A 21,460-nucleotide genomic window follows, 5' to 3' on the forward strand; every position below is an offset into this window, starting at 1 on the left:
TTTAAAATCACAATTTTCATCTTGGGCTCGGTGTTCCTCCAACCCATTTCTATCATTGTTTGATTTTTAAACAACCTGGGGCTTCTCTTTCTCCTTCTCCTTCAGCGTTCTGCTTCATCCTTCTCCAACAGCCTTGCTAATAACACCAGTCCTGAAAGACCTACATTGGCTCCCAGAACATTTCCGAGCACAATTCAAAGTGTTGGTGCTAACCTTTAAAGCCCTAAACAGCCTCGGCCCAGTGTACCTGAAGGAGCGTTTCCACCCCCATTGTTCATCCTGGACACTGAGGTCCAGCGCCAAGGACCTTCTGGCGGTTCCCTCACTGTGAGAGGTGAGGTTACAGGGAACCAGGCAGAGGGCCTTCTCGTTGGTGGCGCCCACCCTGTGGAACACCCTCCCATCAGATACCAAATAAACATCTACAGTACCTGACTTTTAGAAGACATCTGAAGGCAGCCCTGTTTAGGGAAGTTTTTAATGTTTGAAGTTTTATTCTGTTTTATATTCTGTTGGGAGCCGTCCAGAGTGGCTGGGGAAACCCAGCCAGGTGGGTGAGCTATAAATTATTATTATTATTATTATTATTATTATTATTATCATTATCATTATCATTATCATTATCATTATCATTATCATCATCATCCAAAACATCTGGAAGGCAGTTCATTGGTGGAGGAGGGGAGGTTGTCCTACCTTCTTGTGCCACTGCTTGAAGGAATATGAAAGAAGTGTGTCTCCACAGCTCTCCACACCACTCTCCATCTTTCATCCCAGCAAGCAAGAGGCCTTACCACAGTTCATTGACCCATCCCAGCTGGGTAAAATCACTAGAGGAGGGTGCAGAGCCGGACCAATGATATGTGTGTGTGGCAAAGTCCTAGAGAGACTTGGAGGCCTGCATTTGACAACAGAGCCTGACCTTCCCCACCCCTGGGATATATGGACGGAAACCTGCTAGACAGTAGTGGCAAGAAAGCTTCTTTGTATTATTACTAACATAAAAAGAGCAATTAAGTGTTGAAACTTTGAGGATTTTCAGGTAATACAATATTGTGTGTTTCTGTTGTGTATTCTTACAAGAGGCCTTGTCATCCAAGTGTCATATTTATGGATTGATAATATAATATAAATGTGCACATTTGTTTTAATTGCCTCTGAATTTACTTACATATCAGTCCTGCTGGCTGGAATCTTAGGGATTTTTTTTTTGGGGGGGGGGAATAACAGGAAATTACTGGCAGGGAAATTCAGTAATGTTAATAGGCAGCTCAATGTTGACTTGGCTAGGTCTGAAATCAGAACTACATCACATGGTGCAACTCAGCCTAAAGTCAGCAGCTGTAGCATCATGTGTATTCTAGATGAAGTCACTCTTGGTATCGGTCAACACAGGATGAAGTTCTCTCTGAATAGTTTTCTGGTATTGCCTTAATCATAGCTACAAACATGCTGTCTGAGTCTGCCTATTGGTTCTGAGAACACACAACTCTTGAAGGCTTCCCTTTTCAGTTTGTGATAACTGCACCTTGGGTTTGATGTACCAACTTGGGTTGAGTCATGACTAACATAAGTTCCATTGACTTCAATGGGCTAACTCTTAAGCACAATTTAGGCTGCAACCCTAACTCCATTTACCTAGAAACCTCACTGAAGTCAGTAGATGATTAAGCTTGTGCTGCAAGTCTAGATCTAATTTACTATCTTCGAACGTTAAGACACAAACTTTGTGTTCTACTTTGCTAAAGCAAATGACAAAAATGTTATACCTTGTTGGAACCAGGTTTGGGTTTGATCCAGACAAAGTTAGCTGAACTTAAGTTCACATTGGAATCAAAAGGAAAAGTTAGCCATAATGCAAGGCCCATTGATTTCAAGTGGGGAAAGCTGAATTAATTGAATCTGGATCCGGTTCAATAGCCATATTTTTGTTTCGTTTTGTTGCGCTACTTGATCTTGCTTTTCTTTCTTCATCACAGTTTTCATGACCTCTCCTTCTTCTTCCCCGACAATGGGGGCAGGGGGAATCTCCTGTGTTGAGGGTTTGTCTCTGTTGCCAATGATACCTTTCAATGATTTGCCATACAGTGGTACCTTGGGTTAAGAACTTAATTCGTTCTGGAGGTCCGTTCTTAACCTGAAACTGTTCTTAACCTGAGGTACCACTTTAGCTAATGGGGCCTCCTACTGCCGCCACCCGATTTCTGTTCTCATCCTGAAGCAAAGTTCTTAACCTGAGGTACTATTTCTGGGTTAGCAGAGTCTGTAACCTGAAGCGTCTGTAACCTGAGGTACCACTCTATTGTTATAGAAATAGGGGGGATCCTGCTAAACCCTAGAAATTAATAAATGCTAGGATTTGGGGTTATTTGTGATATGAAGGGAGAATATACGGTAAGCTGCAAGGGGATTCCTGGGCTGCCTTATGCAAACCAGCCTGGCTGGCTGAGGGAAGAGCAGGGCTGTTAGCATTACAATAGAGATCCTTCAGGGTCCTCAACAACTCCTTGTCCCAGGTGTGACCAGAGCCTGGAGATTTGGAAGGTTGCCAGGGTAACTGCTCTGGGGGAGGGCAAGTGGCTTCTGGGAAGAAGACAGAGGAAGAAAGGGGATATTCATCTTGGTGAGGGTGAAGGAAGGACTGCCTGCAATGCTCTGGGCCATGCTATAAGATTTGGACCCCCTCCATGCAGATGGAAGGTATAAATAGACAAATAAACCCTATTTCTTAAAGCACGGCAGCCTCCACTGTGCCTTCTGTTCTCTGAAGGGACACAGACCCTGTATGTGTGCCTGTGACCCCATGCGCTCTGGCCACTGCTTGGCAGAGAGAGGGGGCAGGCACCAGGCTTTTGTAACAATATTATTCACAAACCAACTGTAACTTCAAAGACATCTTGGTGACCTATCTAAAGCTGGGCAAATTGCTTAGCCTAGAGAAACTGCCTTCTTCCTGATCCCTCCTGGGATCAAGTGTGGCTGGGTGGCACAGGGGAGCTTCTGGAGGAGTAATATCCAACTGGACAATGGAGAACACTTTGACAGAGTGTTCACATTATTGGCTGATAGGGCTGCATCAGTCACTCATTCACAGACACAAGGTCTAAATTGCAGAACCAATTAACGGCACTAATAGCCCTTGCCTGAATTAATCTTTGAGACAAAAGGAAAGAGAAGTGGAAGTGCTATTAGCAAATCAAGCTGTACCATCCCTGCTTTATTGCGGGAATCTAAGTGTCTGTATTTGGCTATTATGAACTGACTGCAATTACAGCCCTCATTTAAAATGATTAAGTGGTTATAATTATTTTTCAATTAAAACTTAGATATTCTATTTTGCAACATCGCAGGCTTCAATTAAACTTCTTTCTTTTTATTTCTTTCTCCTTTTTAAAAGAGGGCTACTCTGCCAAAAGAGTCCTGGATTCCCCTCTAACCATTAAGAGCCAAATAGGATGCTAATAGTACTTCTGTTTACATTCCTCAGCTTCACTTGAAACGGTAGGCAGTGATAGGAATTAACTAGCAGCTGCAGTACTTGCAGTGCAGCAGAACTTCAGAGATACAAATATCAGAGATGTCAATTGACCGACCAGACAGCAGTTCCACATAGCTCCACTATTCCCTTCTGCATGTTGCTCTGCGATGGCTCGTTCACCACCTGCTTTGAATCAGAGCAAATAAATCAAGCAACCATATGTAGACTGAGATACTAATTTTCAAAAAAGTACGAGCTGTGGACAATGGTGCATCCATTCACTGCGTCAGTGTGCAAAACAAGTAGTGACATCACAGGGATTATTTGTCCATCTATCCCAGTATTATCTACAACTCTAGGCACACTCTCCCATTGTTGCCAGAGACAGACGAAAGCCAACCACAACTCTGGGAGGTACCCATTTTCTGGGATCTCTTTCCCATCATCTGCTACCATTTAGCCCTTTTCACTGGAGATTGTCAAGGATTGAATATGGGACCTACAGTAGGAAGAGCATGTGCTCTGCCACTGGTCCCATCTCTCTAGTAATTATTAAATATGAGGGTTCTAAAGTAGATCAGGAGCACTTCTTGGACATTGAAGAGAAGAAGAGTTTGGATTTGATATCCCGCCTTTCACTCCCCTTAAGGAGTCTCAAAGCGGCTAACATTCTCCTTTCCCTTCCTCCCCCACAACAAACACTCTGTGAGGTGAGTGGGGCTGAGAGACTTCACAGAAGTGTGACTGGCCCAAGGTCATCCAGCAGCTGCATGTGGAGGAGCGGAGACGCGAACCCGGTTACCCAGATTACATGACTACCGCTCTTAACCACTACACCACCGCTCTTAACCACTACACCACACTGGCTCCTACACCACATTGGAGCCCCTTATTATCTGATACCTATACAGAATGGGTAAAATGGACAAAGCTATAATATATTTTCCCTCCACTGGGGTGGAAAGGGTTGCTCTAGATTGCATTACTGACAATAAAGAAGTGAGGCAGACTTGCAGAGCAAATGGCAGGGCATCATGAAAGAATGGGATAGGAGTAGGAGCTTGAGCCCCATTCTGAGTTGATAACTACATCAAGGGTGAGGGACCTGTAGATCTCCAGATGTTCCTGGGTGGCAACTCCCATCCCCCCATCGCCACTGGCCATGCTGGTTGCATGTGATAGAAGCTGGAGTACAACAAGGTTTGAAAGGCCACAGTTTCCCTAGCACTGAACTGCATCTATTCCCAAGATCATAAGAAACCAGAGGTTCTGTTGTACCAGCTGGAGATCATGACCAAGACAGACATTGACAGCTTGACAAAGAGTGCCTGCTAGGCTTGTCCCCTTTCTTCACCCCCTCCCCAGTACACAGTGCATGGTACAACAGAGCCATAGAGGAAAGGCAAAGATCCGCTGTGCTTGGCTTGGAGTTGGGTCCCATCACTAGTCCAAGGTTTGTCTTGTCATTCCATCACTCCATTGATTCATTCAATGAGCCACAGCTTCACAGAATGGATTTGGCCTTGTGATTCACTGCTCTCCAACTAATCCACCTGTAAGAACATCATGTTTAATCTCCCACTGTTCGCTTTCCCCTTTTCCATTATCAGGTCATTATTTATTCTTGTACCACTTTATATAATTCCTTGATAACTTTGGGACTATTTCCTTTCAAAGGTTTCCATACAGGATAATATTCTATATGACTCTTTTATTATCTATTCTCTGAGGCTGGATGCGACAAGATCTCTTAATCTCTCTTTCTGAGTCATGCCCCCTAATCCCTTTATCATATTTGTTGCCTTTCGTTGGATTCCCTCCCATGTCTTAAATAAATAATTAGATGCAAGCAATATGCTAATAAAGCATTGCAGAGGAACACTTCCCATGACTCAAAATCCAGGAAATTGATGTTAGGGCTCACTGCCCAATTGGAGCTTAAGGCTTGCCTTGTTGAGAAACATCATGTTGAAACACAGTTGGGGCAGTTTTCTAAGCAATACAGGCTTGTTGTTTTGCTTTCACTGAAACTGGAATGTGTGTTCTGTTCTGTGACCTGTGCCACCCTCTATGTTCATAGGACTGTGTGTTAGAACCTTACCTCTCTGTGCCTTCTCCATACTCTTGAGAGAGTTTCCATTATGTTGGGCTAAATAAAGGAGCAAAGCTGAGTTCTGGGACTTCGGTAGTTTGAGAGGTGCAGCCCAGTGCTCAAAATACAGAAGGAGGCCTATCAGAAGTAGCCAGGGATCACATAAACTTGCAGTCTTCCTTTGTTCCCTGCCAGTTCTTGACAGATTTGTGAGGCTAGCAGAGGTCACAGGAGCTTCTATCCATGTGAAGCTACAATTTATATCTGAGCACAGTGAGGGCTTTGAAAACTCCATGCAAATGCTGTCTACAAACAAGGGAAGTCTTGGCAGACAGTGGTCATTTGGGGTCAGGGGTGCAAGTGAGTGGTTAAGCCAGAAGTTCTTCTCCAGCTCAGGCTGCTGGTAGGGCATATGAGCATAGGATACTATCATGTGCAGAGACAGATCATTGGTCCATCTTGTTCCATATCTACCCTGACCTGACAGCTGTTGTCCAAGGTTTCAGGCAGAGAGAATTCCCAGCCCTGCCTTGAGATGCTGGGGATTGAAACTGGGATATTCTGCATGTGAGGCACATGCTCTGCCACTAAGCTGCGGCCCTTTCCCATAGCTTCTCCCACTTCCATAACTGCTTCAGTCAAAGCACATTCATTGCCACCATAAGACAGCAGTGCTGTTCTGGTTAGTGTTAACTTGGGTTATTTTTCATTTCCACTGTTTAACCATTGTCTATTTAAGGATTTCTCAAAAACTTGTCTAAAATGTCAAGGCAGTTGCCACAAACATAATTTTACTTAAGACTTTCAACTGCCACCAGTCTTTTGTTTCCACTCATTGCTTTGGCACCATGTAACTGGGTTTGCAAATAAGAAAGCTTTCCTGAGATCTTACAATAGTTGCCTTTGTACTGAACAATTACTTTGGTCCCTCTGCTCCTCTGAAAAAGAAAGTGTGTCTTGGTATTGCCTTGCACTGGTGGCCATAAACTGTCCAGCGCTCCCTTATCTCTTAAAATTCCATTTTGATATTGATATCAGTTATTTGCAAGGCGTGTCAGAAACACCTGATCAAAGCAATCCATCAGTTCCTGCCAATGATTCAAACTTTGGAGAATTGTCGTTGAAAGACTGCAGGTTGAACAAGTAAAAGGACATTTTTTGAGCTGCCACTTTTGAAAACAAAAAAAAAAAGCCCAAACCATCTAGCCTACATTCTGCTTCCTATTGTGGCCACCCAAACCCTTTCGAGATGCTCACAAGCCAGGCAGGAACGCCACCAGCCTCCCTTGCTGTTGGCTTCCATTTTGAAAAGAAAAAAAAAAGCTTGATTGTGCAGAAATGCATTCCGTTGAGGAGATTATACTATTCTATAACTATAAGAAAATTATACTATTCTATGACTGAGGAAGGTACCCTTGCTCAGTGACTGGGCATGTGGTTTGTAAGAGTATGATTAGCATCATCCCTGACCATACTAGCAATACTAGCTGGGGCTGTTGGGAGCTGAAGTCCAACAACAACTAGAGGACCACAGGTTCTCCATGCCCGGTCAATACAGTAAGTGGTGGGGATGAGAAGTATATGGTCAGAAGTGCCTTCACAAGATATGTTGCAGGGCTGTGACCTGGCCATGAAAACAAGTTCTGGGCACAGATTAAGCACTGAGGTGGGGTATAGAGCAGGTAAGTGGCAACAAAGGAATTTGATGTGCATATTAACATTACCATCAAGGTTCTATGGAAATGATAGTACTTATTGTTTTACTTTAAACTAAATTTGTGTGTGTGTGTGTGTTGTGAAGGGATTCTCTCCCCCCCCCCCAGCATCTTTTACTTGATTAAAGAACTGTAACTTATACTGAACCCACTAGATGGCACCAACAACTTAAGTATATCACCATGTTTGCCTCCATCCTTCCTTTCTCCTTTTTTCCAGCAGCTTCTGCTAGGGAGGACTTTCTCTATTATAGTCATCAAATTGAGCTATTTCATTGTCTGGAAGTATTTTCTGCAGCTCTCTGTGCAGAGGCCTTACGATAACAGTCATCTCTTACATTTCAAGGAGAGAAAGCCCAGATAAAGGAGTGTAATAGTACCATCCTGCCCTGTGCCCAGTGGTGTGCCGCTCTCCTATCATTTGGAAGCAGTATGCGCTGGGATTCTGTGTGAAAGGGCGGAGGGTTAATTGATGGAAGGTGTTGAATACCCTCAGCTGAGACTGAAATGTCCCAGCAGCAGCACTGAAACAGAAGGCAAAGGCAGAACTGCTGGGTCACCTTGTTCATTGGGTTGCTGCATATTATATGAATCTAGCTTGCTCTATTCAGGATTGTTCACAGCAGCACAAGGCAGGAGACCATTGTGGCTCCGCTAGCCTACAGTTCCTCTCACAAAGGATGAATTGTGTTTTGCCAGTGGTGCCATCAGGGCAGGACTTTGGGGGCAGAAGTCCAGGGTCCCACTCAGCAAAATGAGCGTGGGGGGGGGGTGTTTCAAATGCAGCAGGCCACATTCACAGAGTTCGAAGGGACCTCGAATAGTCATCCATCCACTCCAACCCTGCCAATAGCAGGTGTTACACATTATCATCCAAAGGCTACTAAAACCAAGGTCTAAAATTGCCTAACTGCTAGGAGTATGCTGTGTGAGTTTGCCAAACGAGGTGAATCAGGGTGATTCAAGGAAAGTTCTCACATTTCTGGGTCAGAACGGGGTTCTGACCTGTTCCTTGAGTTGGTTGAGGAACTCCATAAGCTTCTGAGTCACTCTATGACCTCAGCTGTCCAAAATCTCAGGTAGCCATTTGTTTTTTCCTAAGAAAACAAAACTAGCTGACCCAGAAGCCACCCAGAGAGTGTGGAACAGCTGTATTGGTTATGGTGTGAAAATTTTCATTAAGATGAACACGTCTAGTTTTCAATCACGGTAAATTATTTTCCCTCCAGACACAGTGACTTGAGGGAAGGATTAAAAACTGTTTGTTTTTCACATTTATTTATTTCTTTAAAATGAATTGCCCCTCATACAAAACATCAGGGCAGCATACAACAAAATTTGCAAAAGAGATAAAATACCATTAAAACAATGAAGGAGAATATATGCCTTCTCCTATGCAAGTTACTGGAAAGACCTCCATTGTATCGCCTGTGGACAAATGCCGGCTCCCTTGGCCTAAAAAGCGAGATGAGTGCCATACGCCATAGTCGCCTTTGACTGGACTTAACCGTCTAGGGGTCCTTTACCTTTACCTTTATTCCGGAAGGGCTGCTATACCTAATAATTTCATCCACTTTTGTAAAAGTGCTCAAGCTTGATTTGAAACCATGCTGGTTCAGGGCTGAAGCCTGTTTTGAACCCAGATTATAAAGGATCTAGATCAGTTTAATCCAGAAACACCTGCAGTTGCTCTACCACCTATGACACAGAATTAACTCTGTGAACCAACTGCTGATTTAGCAATTTCCTGTGAATCAATTTTAGGGCTATATGCTGTAGTTTTCTTAGGAAAAGAAAGCCAATCCCCAAATCTGTCTGTAATTTCTGCTTGAGGAGACATTAGAAGGGCCTAGGCAGACACCCATGTTGTATTTCATCCCTTTAATGCAGCAAGCAACTAACATCTGGATCTATATAGCTGAGTCATCAACATGTAGCTTGGTTTAGCTTCTGGTTAGTCAAGCTGTACATACTTAAGGCATTCAAGCTTTCCAGCCCATTTCATAGGTTTTGTTGCTCTCCCTTGAATTCCCTCCCATTTATTGACATAGTGGATGCTGCCCATTGATAATGGCCAAGCAGAATACATCCCATGGATCAGCTGCCTGCCACCAGCAGATGGCAAGGCTTAACTTGTCAATGTCCTGGTCTGCATCTTGGCTGTTTTAACCATTTCTCATGTTTAATCCAGCAGTTAAGAGTCAAAATATCATATATGTTACAGTGTTGGGTTAGCAGTGTGTGGACCCAAGTTCAGATCCCCACTCAGCTATGAAGCACCAGAAGATCTTCAGCCAGTCACTGTCTTTGAACATAACATTCTAGGGCTGTGCATAGGCCTCAAGATTTTCCTTGAATTGTATCTGTGTTTTAAATTTTCTGCACTGTTTCTGAGTCACTTTTGCACTCTCAGCTTCAATCTGTAATTTAGGTTCTGGGCTGCTCTGCCCCTTCCCAACACACACACTATAATGTAGATTCTAAAAAGCAACTGTAACTTTATCCTCTTTTGGCTAAAGCAGATGAAATTTACAGGAGTCCCTACAGAATGGATAAAGTCTGCCAAATTGCAGGCAAATGGGTCCAGAGGCTTTTTGTGGGATAAATAGAAAGGATCCCCTAATCCCTGGAGGGGAATAGTGAGGGTTTGTCTCTTACTTAAAATAATTAAGAGATGGCTGAGTGGTGTGCATTCTTGCTTGTACTTTTGTTGTTGTTTTTAAAACATTGTAGCTTCACACCAGCCTTTGTTTCTAGTGGCTGTTTGTGTCCTTTGATATATTTTGCAGGTCTCCAAATCCAAACAGGTTATAATTGTGTCTAACAGGATTTGCAGTGTGAGGCTAACTGGAACACAGCCGAAGACCTCTGTATTTTGTTTTCTGCTTTTTGTTTTGTTAAAGCAGATGGCTTTAAATAAAAAAAAAAACTTAAATAAAGTGTTTAAAAAATAAACTCTTTCACTGCTGTGCTTTAACGAAAAATAATCCAGAGCTCTTCAGTGCTCCACAAGCAACATTATGGACAATTTCACTTTTTGCAGAGCTAGATAAACATAGATATAATATAGGAAATATCATGTTATCGGTATGGAAAAATCCAGAACCAGAGTGGCATGAGGTTTTATGGGGGCCTTGATCTGATGGAGGGCATGTATTGACATTGCATTTTGAATTGGAGGAGGGGAGGCCACTGGGGAACCCCAATTGACCTTGTTATTTGGCTCACCAATGGAACAGATGCACCCCCCACAATGTACAACACTGGGTTGATGTGACTGAAGAAGAATTGTGTATTAATGTAAAAGAGACACTGTAGCTATAACTTGTATAGGCAGCTGAATAAATGAGAGGATTCTTTTCTGCACCAGAGCCTAGATATGATCCTGAGACGACGTCAAACACAACAATGCACACATACTACACACCTTACAAATATCAACCCATTCTAAGTATCTTTTTGTGAGGCTCACAAATGGAACCATAATTCTATCACTATTACTACACTACAGTATATTTGAAGAAAAATACATCCCCCCCCCCCCGCCGCTTAAAAGGTAGAATGACCGATAGTTAGAACACTGACACCTGGATGGTTGCAGGTGAACAAAAAGAGAAGCAACAATAGCTCAAGTCAACAACCCTGAGATTTATCTTAGCTTTTGTCAAACAGATTTTTCAGGTGCTTCATGAGATGGTCTCAATGAGCTTTCCCCCCACGCCCTTAAAGACTATGAATCTACAAATATTCCTACCAATCCTTATATCCAGGTCGCCCAATGGGTTTTGAATTGGAACCCTACAATAATCCTCTTGAGCTTTTTCATTGTGTGGCCTTGAGTAAGCCTCTCTGCTTTCTATTTGTAGAATAGAAGTGACCTTCCGCACAGGGTTTTGCTACTTTCAAAGGCAAGCATGATAAAAAAAAAAGTGTAAAGCAATTTCCCCACCCCCACTATCCTTGAGTTAGGAACCGGTTACAAAGAGATGCGGAACTCTCTAATTTCTTCTGCTCATTGGCACATTTTTTTGTGATGGGGAGTGGGGTACAAAACCCTACAAATATCTCCTATTTATCAGAAGGTGTTGCATGAGAGTCATAGTCTACAAATAACAGCACAAAGAATAATGAGAAATAGATTTTTATTTTCAAAGGAACAATGGTCTCTTGTATATCTATGTGCTATAAGAATTATTTCATTTTTTAATTCAAAGGATAATGTTTATAATCTATTGTGCAGGTTTACACACACACACACACACACACACACACACACACACACACACACACTGCATGTACCTGCAGAGAGGGTTCACTCCTCAGCCCCTCCCCACACTGAAATTAGGTTTGAAACAGGTACTGGTATTCTGTTGTGTGTGTTTGGTTGTAGTGTGTGGTGCCCATCACAGTTTCTCTCATTTTCAGATGTGCCCAGGAACCTGAAAAGGTGGGTGTTAGAGGTATAACATAGAAGAAGCAGATTTTAAGCATTTTGGTCACCATGCAAACATACTGAAATCATTTTTAAAGAAACTGACGGATATAAACAAAATTACTAGAAACTCATCAGAGGCAGGAAACCAATCACAGAGATGGTTTGCTGGCCTGGCCCTACTATTAGGCAGCCTGTACAGGCAACAGATTTTTAATGTCTTGAAAGATCAGACATTGTTAATTGCTATAACAACAACAACAACAACAACAACAACAACAACAACACTTTTATTATCATAGCAGAGGCATAAGTGCTTCTGGGATTTTCTAAACTACTCATTTTCTGCCTCAGGCAGCAGAATGTTTTGGAATGGCCCTGGGATGGTAAGATGTCAAACAAGCAAATGGATTATTAAAAGAGATTTTTAAAAAGATTTCAGGGGGGACATGAATTAATTATTTGCATTAGTATCCTTAGCAGAACAGGTACACACACCTAAACCATTTTTTCTAGGCATGGAAACTGAAGAACAGAGTCAAATAAAGGTAACCATTTTTTCTAGGCATGGAAACTGAAGAACAGAGTAAAATAAAGGTAACCAAGTTCTAAAGCTAAATGACAAAGTTACAAATCAACACGTCACTGGATCCAGGGGGCATCTACCCAGAGTTATTAAAGAACTCGTATGCAAAATTGCTGATTGCCTGACCACGTGATCCAAGCTAGGTCTGCAGCTATAGACTGGGAAGTAGTTAACATAATACCATTTTTAAGGGATCCAAGGGAGAACCAGGACTCTTATCACTCTAATTTTTGTAATGCTTCACGTTAATTTACCCCAGATAGGTGTTAGATTACCTGATCTGTAATAATTGCTCTGGGTAGTTTGGTAGAAATCATTATTGAAGGCAGAATCATTTCACACATAGAAGAAAAGCATTGCGTGGCAAGTCACCTCCCCCATTGAAATGAAGACACGGACACAATGATGTAAGGTTAATGGGCGTAAATGGCCACAACTTTATTGATTACGAAAATTGAAGGTATTGGCCTTAGTCATTGGCTCCTATCGACTACCCGGCATGGTGACCGGGAAGGGTTGAACAAGAACCGCGGGAGTCCTGTTGAAGTACGCCAACTAGGATCCCACGGGTGTCACCGCTCGGGGGCGTGCCGGGGGCCCAACCTCGCAAGGCTTCGGACAAGGCCACGCCCCCCGGAGTCCTCTACCAGACTACCCCTTCACATTGGGGGAAGGTGATGGCGCTTCCTTCCCCCCCTCCATTTGTCTAACCATTGCCCCATGCCAATGCCTAACCGCCAATACCGAGAAAGTTGTGACGATTGCTACGAGGTAGGCGAAAAAACCAAAAGGCAAGAAATTGCGCCAACTTGGAAAAATTCCTACCAGGCCCCTTGCGGCGACCAACCGGAGTCCATAGCAAGGCCAAGTCTAGCTAAACTAAGGGTGGGAGGGATGGGAAAACCGCTCTGGAGCTGGGGCAAGGGGAAAAGAGGGCGGTCCCCGGGCGTGCCTGGCCCTAAATAGCCCGGGCCACGCCTCCCCCGCCCGCCAATTGGCGGGCTGGGTGGCAGACACGCCCGGGGATTCCCCCAAGTCTCGCGGGGGCAAGGGAAGCCCCCGCGGAAGTGGGAGGAGGATCCTGCCCGCAACACCCTCTCCGCTGCAGGGGCGGAAAGGGCTTTGCTGAGAGAGGATCCACATGGTCTCTTCTGTGAAGAAGCATATAGGCAGAAATGGATCCAGTAGATGTTATATGTTTGGACTTCAAAAAAGCTCACACCAGAGACCTTCGCCAAATGCTCCTGAATAAACTTATCAGGATAAGGGAGCAGGTTAAGTTATTGATGAGAAACCAGTTAAACAACAAAAATCAAAGGAGACTGAGTATGTGGACAGTTCTCACAATGGAGGCACATCAAAAGTGGGGCTTTCCAAAGATGCAGGCTAGGTTGAGTAGTGAGGTCACGATATTTGTAGATGACACCAAATTATTTAAGATTATGAAAACCCAAGTGAACTATTAAGAGTTCCAGAAGGATCTCTCCAAACTATGAATAAGTAATAAAATGGCAAATAAGGACTAACAGCAATTGAAATGAATATTGGAGCAAAAATTTCAGCTATACTGAACTGGCAGTGATTAACTAGTAAAGAGATCTTGAGAGTATGGTTGATAGATCAATACAAACACCAATGCAGTTTGCAGTGGCAGAGAAAAGGCAAATTCCATGCTAGATTTTATTAGGAAAGGGATTAGGAATAAGACAACCAATACAGCAATTGCAAGTCCTCTATATAAATCCGTAATGAACTAGAGATCTGTCATTTCCCCCCCCCCCATGCAGTTTATTGTTTTTCCAGTCTTAAATTCAGTTCTCCACATTTCTATATCAGTTTGCGGTTTAAAACACAGAAACAAAAATCTTGGTGAAAATTCAGCAGCACTTTAGTGCAGATTTTTTCTAATATAAACATCTTTGTATGTAATTCTGCCTAAAATGCACCTTTTGCAATGCAAAAAGAGGCAGCTCAAATTTCAGAGGGCAGCTATGCTTCAATTCAAACATGGTTTCAGAAAGTGTGAAGTAGGTATATTCATTTTAAATGTGAAATGAATTTAATTTATGGTGATCTATATGTGGACTACTGGTTACAGTTCCAGTAACTGCATCTCAAAAAAACTGTCATAAAGCTAAACCACATGCAGAAAATGGCACCCAAAATGATTAGGAAATTGGAGCACCTTCCCTGTCAGGAAATGGTAACATTGGGACATTTTAGTTTAGAAAAAAAGAGATAGCTAAAGGGATATAATAAAGAATTTATAAAAATATGCATAATGTAAAGAATGAAAATAAAGAGAAGTCCTATCTCTCTCTCTCTCTCTCTTTATCTCTGAACATTAGAACTGAGGAACATCAAATTAAATAGATTAGGGAAGAGAAATAAAAGAAAGAGCTTCTTCAAACAATTAACGTATTTGTTTTTTGTTTTGTAAATTAATGTACTGCTTAATTGCAATCGTCTCTAAACAGCATACAAAAAATTCAATGGAATGATTTTTTTAACCCAGTTAAAATAATAAAAGCAAAATTCAGTTCAAATGCCTACTAGAATAATAATAATAATAATAATAATAATAATAATAATAATAATAATAATAATAATAATAATAATAATAATGGTATTCAGTAGGTGCTGGGTTATCAATAGGAAGAGGATCTGGCTGACTTCAACAGGACGTTCCATAAAATTGGATCCACAATACTGAATGTGTAGCTCCTGGAAACTTATGGAATTATTTGGTATAAGATGTGGTGATGGCCTCTCTTTTAGATAGCAAACTTTTCTTTGGCTGGAAGACATTAATAACACAGCAAGGGGGGGATACTTGAAAAAGACAAAGCTTCTGTCTGAAGAAGAATAGATAAGGAGAAGCTAATAATAATGCCTAAAACTACATATTTAGTATATATATTATTGGAAAATGTAAGAAATTGACACCTGCCACGTTTGGAACAAAGGCAGCCATTTATTATTTATTGGAACAAGTTATATACTGTTAAGAATACAAAACAGTATTATTATTATATTATAATATTATATAATATTATTTTCAAGATTTGTTTCTTTCCATATCTTTTCTCCCTGTAATTCAAACTAAGTAGAATTTAAAAACTGAAGGGGAACTGAAGAATTTAAGGCCAGAATCCAGAGCTGTACAGGAGGACTTCTGCTTGTACATCACGACTTCAACATCCCCTTCTCCCACCTGAAGCCACTGTGAGGCCCCAAAATTTCTCCCAGAGGGTCTCCTAACCATCTGGGATAGTTTTTGAGAGTGTGAGAGGAACTGCAGGAAGGATGAGGGAAAGGGAAAGTCCCCTTGCAGAAATGGGAGTCTGTTCTGCTCACACAAAGGGAGTGTTGAATTAGAACCCAAATAAATATTTTACCTTCCAGGCTGAAGAAGGATACTAGTTTCTTAAGAAGACTGCTACCTATCGGACATGCTTGTGCAGAAAGGGATTCCAAGCCATTCTGCAGGACAGAGCAACTTTACTTAGTTCCAACCCTAGAGCCAATCAACCAAGCAGGCAAATTGACAAATGCACAAGCACAAAAGAACAGAATCTGTGTACACTTCATTGCTCTCAGTAGGTGGAAGGATCATTGCTATACTTTGGAGAAAGAAAAAGGGGTCAGTTAAACTAACCATTTTAAAGCTAAGTGTTTTGAGTCAGGTTTTAAGTATTTTAATTGTTTGCTGCAGTTTGTACAAAGAAAGCCCAGAAAATTGTTCCTTTGGGAGAGCATTGTGTCATGAACTTGGTGTTCTGTGGATTAAAGAAGATCAACGAGCTACCTGCCGAGCTTATCTACAAAGGATGCCAGTGAGACTCTTAAAGACTGTGAGATTTGAATTTATCACTTGGTGGATGTTCTCCATTGCCGTGTATTCTAGGTAGATGCTGTTAATGTAATTTTCTGCTCCAAGCTTGTGGCATACTCCATCACTTTCCCTCTGAGCCAATGCGCTGCAGTGGATAGTGGCCTGGACTGGGTGTGTGGGTGTGTGGGTGTGTGTATACACTTACTTAACTGGATTATAGTGAGGGTAGCTGTGATAAGAATTGCAATGCAGTCCGTATAGAGAAGGGAAAAAAATAGAAAATAGTAATAAATGAGCTATACTCCTGCTAGTATGAAAGGTAAATGGTGCCCTTGGAATGAACATAAATTTTGAATTCTTTGCACAAAGAATGAAAACCACATGCCTACTTCTCCCTGAAGAGTTTCTTTGTTTATCTTATCCACAACTGAAATTCCAAAATGGATACTACTATTTTGCAGCACATCATCATTTCACCCAAGCTGCTCCGTCATGTAAATACACATGTCTGTGGGTCCAGCCAAAGAAGCAGATGGAGGTGAGAATCTTTGACAAATGTCCATCCAAATCCAAACAGCCCAGTAATTAATAGATAGGTTGGCAGTAGCAAATGTTTCAATATAAAGACTTGGTTGTCCTGACCCTTGATTCCTGACCCTTGTGTCTGATTCTCAGGGAAGTAGGAAAAGAAATCCATTAAGAGCCAAATCAGATATGGCATGGCTATTTGAACAGAGATGCTCAGGTCTGCAAATGCACGCCAGAGGGCTTTCCAGTTCAAATCAGAGGCTGCTAGGCAATATGGTTGTAGCCCCAGAGTGAAAATAATGACCCAACCGAAATAACAAGTTGCGCCTTCTGCAATCCATTGGACACTCTGCTTTTTCTGTGATTCTCAGCTCCAAAGTGGCCAATTGAGAGGAAAGTGATGGGAGGAGTCTCAAAGCCTGGTTTTGACTGACTGATTGATTGATTGATTGATTGATTGGTGGAATGAACAAATGTATTTATAGTCCACCTTGTTAAGATAAACCCTTCACAAAGCAGCTTACTGCAATTAATAAATACAATATATCAAGCAATTTTGCCACTTGCTTCTTTGCGCATCTAATGGCTTCTATGATTTTCATGGTTTCAATGTGTTTCTTTATTCATACACTTTTTAACTGGGAGGAAATTAACATAACATGTTCTAACTTCTAAGCATTGAACTATTTCGTAAGCTTCTTATCACCTCATTTCACTTTTGGCATAACACTGCTTCCATTTTACTAGCTTATGTTCCAGTAATACACTGGCAAATTCTAGTTACTTAATAAGGAATGCAGATTACTGAATTAAGACATCTCTTAAAGTGTTTACTTAGGAAAAGGTATGCCAGTAACCCATATCAGGTGGGACCGTGGGCAGCATGGGAAGGCACATTTTACATAATTCAGCAAATGAGATATGCATATAGAAGCAAGCTTCCGTACACATATCCCTTGCTGGATGACGTACAGTGGGTCTAAATCAATGAGCAACGGAATGCACATTATTATTGAATTTCTATCCTGTCCTTTCTTCAAAAGGCAAGCGCACACCCAAACATGGATGCCTTCTGTCTACAGCCCATTTCATTCAACGGGGCACACATTCAAATGCATTTCCCCTTTCACTTTGCCATGCTAGTCACCTGTAAATACCTTCTTAATGCATGACAAGAACTAGCTTTGGTAATTTTTATCTAAAAAGTGCAAGCTCCCTCCCATATTTCCACAGGATAAATGAGTGTAATTCACAAAAGCATGTTCATCATTCAGTCACAGCAACAGCTGATGATTTGGCAGCTAGGACAGAGCCTTTGCATATTACACACTTTGGACAATGTTGTATCACCTCAGATCATTCCAGGCATACTCATTAATGCTTCTGTCTGAAGCCAGATCACACCTATGCACACTGCATGCTTGAACCCAGCCTTACACTCATTGAGAGAAGATGAGCTTGGGATTCTAATTCTTCGGAACATATTTGACATATTTACACTGTCTGGCAAGAAGAGGCTCTTTCTCTTGTCTTGAAAAGATACAGGCGTCTCCCCACTTATGGACATGTGGCTTATGCGTGACCTTGTACATGCAAAGTGCTGGGAAATAATTAAATCATTTTAAACTGCAAAAAGGGGCCAATAAAATGACCCCAAAACAGCAGGAAAACTGCAAAAATGGCACGAAAAGAGCAGGAAAACAGCTAGCAAACCCAAGCACTTTGGAGTACCAGTCTACCCCCCTTGTTGTTGTTTCCGCATTGTCCTCCAGTGATGAGGAAGACTCAGAGCCACCATTGCCAGCATTCGTGCGAGTCTGGCAAGTGCTGCTGGTTTTCTAAAGGGATTTTCAAAATAATAATGATAATAATAATAATAATAATAATAATAATAATAATAATAATAATAATAATTTATACCCCACCCATTTGGGCGGCTTCCAACCGAATATTAAAAACAATACAGCATCAAACATTAAAAACTTCCCTAAAAACTTTTGAGGGTTCCCAGCGGTTTAGAGGGTGCTTACAGGCTTCTTAGATGGTGTTCCCCACTACATGTGATTTCATGTATACGCATGGTATCCAAGAGCATAATCCCTGCATGTGGGGAGACGCCTGTATGGGTTGGTTTCAAGATTTACTTCCAGACGAGGTCCTTATAATGCTCTGCGATGCATACATGTTTTGACGCCAGAACACCGTGTGGTATGTTCTAAAGCATAAGCCCCACATATAAGTCATATTAAACACTTGCATCAGAGTAAATACACTTCACAGTTTGATGATATAGATTCAGTTTGTGGCCTTGAATTTTGACATTTAGAATTTCAGGATTTTATGAGTTATAAATTCAAATTTGAGTGGTTTTTGCCCCATCCCCCAAAATGTTTTGGTGTATCTTTCAGTTTCTCAGACGTCTTTTCTCTACCTCCTTTCTTGCTTGGTCAATGCTCAACTGCAATTTAAGAGCCCAAAATAATGTCCAACCCTATGTGCATCTATTGAATTGCTGTTCAAGCGACCTCATGCAGAATTGTGTTTTCTGCCATTTGAGTCCCGGTATGCAGGTATCTCTCATATTCATCATGCCACTTTAGCTTGACAAAAAGGGGTCCTTTGTGGCATCCATATGAACAAGCTTAGGTTTCTGTCTCAGCATTGAGAAGTTTATCTCAGAGCATCTTTTGACTGATAACACTCTCCCCTTTCTGACTCGCTCTTTTGTCTGTTTTGAAATTTGCTTCCACAGTAATGTAAACAAAAGTGTTGTAGTAGCAATATTACTGTGTAAAGATATTAAGCAACTCAACAAAGAGCCCTTATTTATGCATCAGCCTCACCACCACCAGCAACAGCCTTGTCTGTTGTGTCACTACAAGGATGGCCTATTTTGCTTTTGTATTCACAGTTTGTGCTGAGAGTGGCACTTTCATGCAAAAAATGACTCATTTTATTCAAAACACGACACCATATGCTTTGCCCTGGGCTCTCCTGAACTTAGTTGTGCCCAAACTCTTTTATTTAGATTTACTTGGATTATTATTAACTATTTCCCCCTTCTTTTAAACACTTTTATGCATGCCAGTGAGGAATTGGAGGCTCTTGCACTAGGGCTACTGGGGCAAAGACCTGCCAAGGAAAAGGTCAAGCAATTTTTAAAAACATGTCCGCCCCCCCAAAAATACCAAAGCCTACAGTATTTCTTGTCTCACACACATTTTATACTTCCATTTGAACTTAGAGATGCTCCTAGAGACATTTCTATTAATCTCCTGTATTCTGGCCAATCATCTGTATGCTATGGTTACCAGGCGTCCCCGTTTCCCAGGGACAGTCCCTGGATTTACAAATCTGTCCCCGGACAAAATCCGTCCCCGGAATGTCCCCGGGTTTCATTGAATGCCCCCGGATTTATATTTTAAGTGTTGTAGAATTATTAGTAGGGAATGAATGTTGCGTGCTTGGTTCAACGGCACAAGACACATCATATGGGGACTTCCGGCGAGGCAAAATGGCGGGCGCCACAGCGGCAAGCAGCTCCTGAAGCTATCAGGCTGGCTTCGGGCTGCTGAGTCTGCCGCTGCAACCTCCACTACCACAGGGGAACTGGGGACACCTGGGGCATCAACAGGAGGAACTGCTGACGCACACACCCTGCGACCCAAACTGAGCTGGGAGCGAGAGTGCCCAGCCACCCAGCCGACTGCCCAGGGGCCTGCTCTGGGGCCAGGAAAGCCCCCGGAGCCAACACAGGGAGAAGGAGGACAGGAGAAGGAGAAGGAAGAGAGAGAAAGAGGAAGGAGAAAAAAGAGGAGAACCCTAAGCTTGCCGCGCTGCCACCACCACCGCTGAGGAGGAAAGGTAGGAGAGCACCAGGAGGGCAAGGACACATGGCCGAGCCCAGGCCTGACCAGAGCCTACTGCACAGCAGCTAGCGCTCCAAGAGAGCAGGCTGGGGCACAGAGGAAGACCGCACAACAGAGGAGACCACAGAAGAGAAGATATTACTTCTTAATTTTTGGATAAAAAAAATTAATAACTTTTTTTCTCTTTTCAAAAAGAAGAAGAAGATACCTTACTGTATGCACCACTAGCCAATCCCAACCCAAAAATATTGCTATGGCAAAGTGTTCCCACTTATGTTTCTCTGGACAGGAAAAAAAAACCCTGAGAATGTTACTAGGACTGCCAGCTACTTAGCTCCAGTTGAGCAAGTTCCCATTCCTTCAACCTGTGGCAGCCCCACAGACTTCTGATAGATAGCCAGTCAGGCGCATAAACTGTTTTGAGCATGCTCAGAGCTGTCTCCTTGAAGCCCACATCTCCTCACAACTTTCAGGTTATTCTAGGAAGTTTTTGAGTAGCTTTGCCATTTTTGGTTTGCTTAGTATATGTTTCCTGACAGACACACACAGAGAGAGAGCACACAACAATGCACAAAGTGTGATCCTCTTTCTGCAATAAAGGTATCTTTTTTTAAAAAAGTAACCATTTTGGTTTGCTTAGTGGATTGGGGTATATAGTGAACCATGGCATGTGTATGTGTTGCAATAAATTTTGTATTAACTATGCCCCTGCAGTCACTCATTAAAATCTGCAATACCTGCTGGGTAGGGCAGGGCAGGTTGATTTGAGCCATGTGCCATTCTGCAGTACTGTACTTTATGTTATTTATTTAATTTTTATGCCCCACTCTTGCTCCCAAAGGGCCCCAGTGCAGCAGAGTATTCTCCGGAGTGTTTCCAGAAAAGATGTGTGGATCTGCTTCCAACCTAGCTTCCAATCAGAATA

Source organism: Podarcis bocagei (genome assembly GCF_964188305.1).
Source record: "Podarcis bocagei genome assembly, chromosome: 4".
Classification (NCBI taxonomy): Eukaryota; Metazoa; Chordata; class Lepidosauria; order Squamata; family Lacertidae; genus Podarcis; species Podarcis bocagei.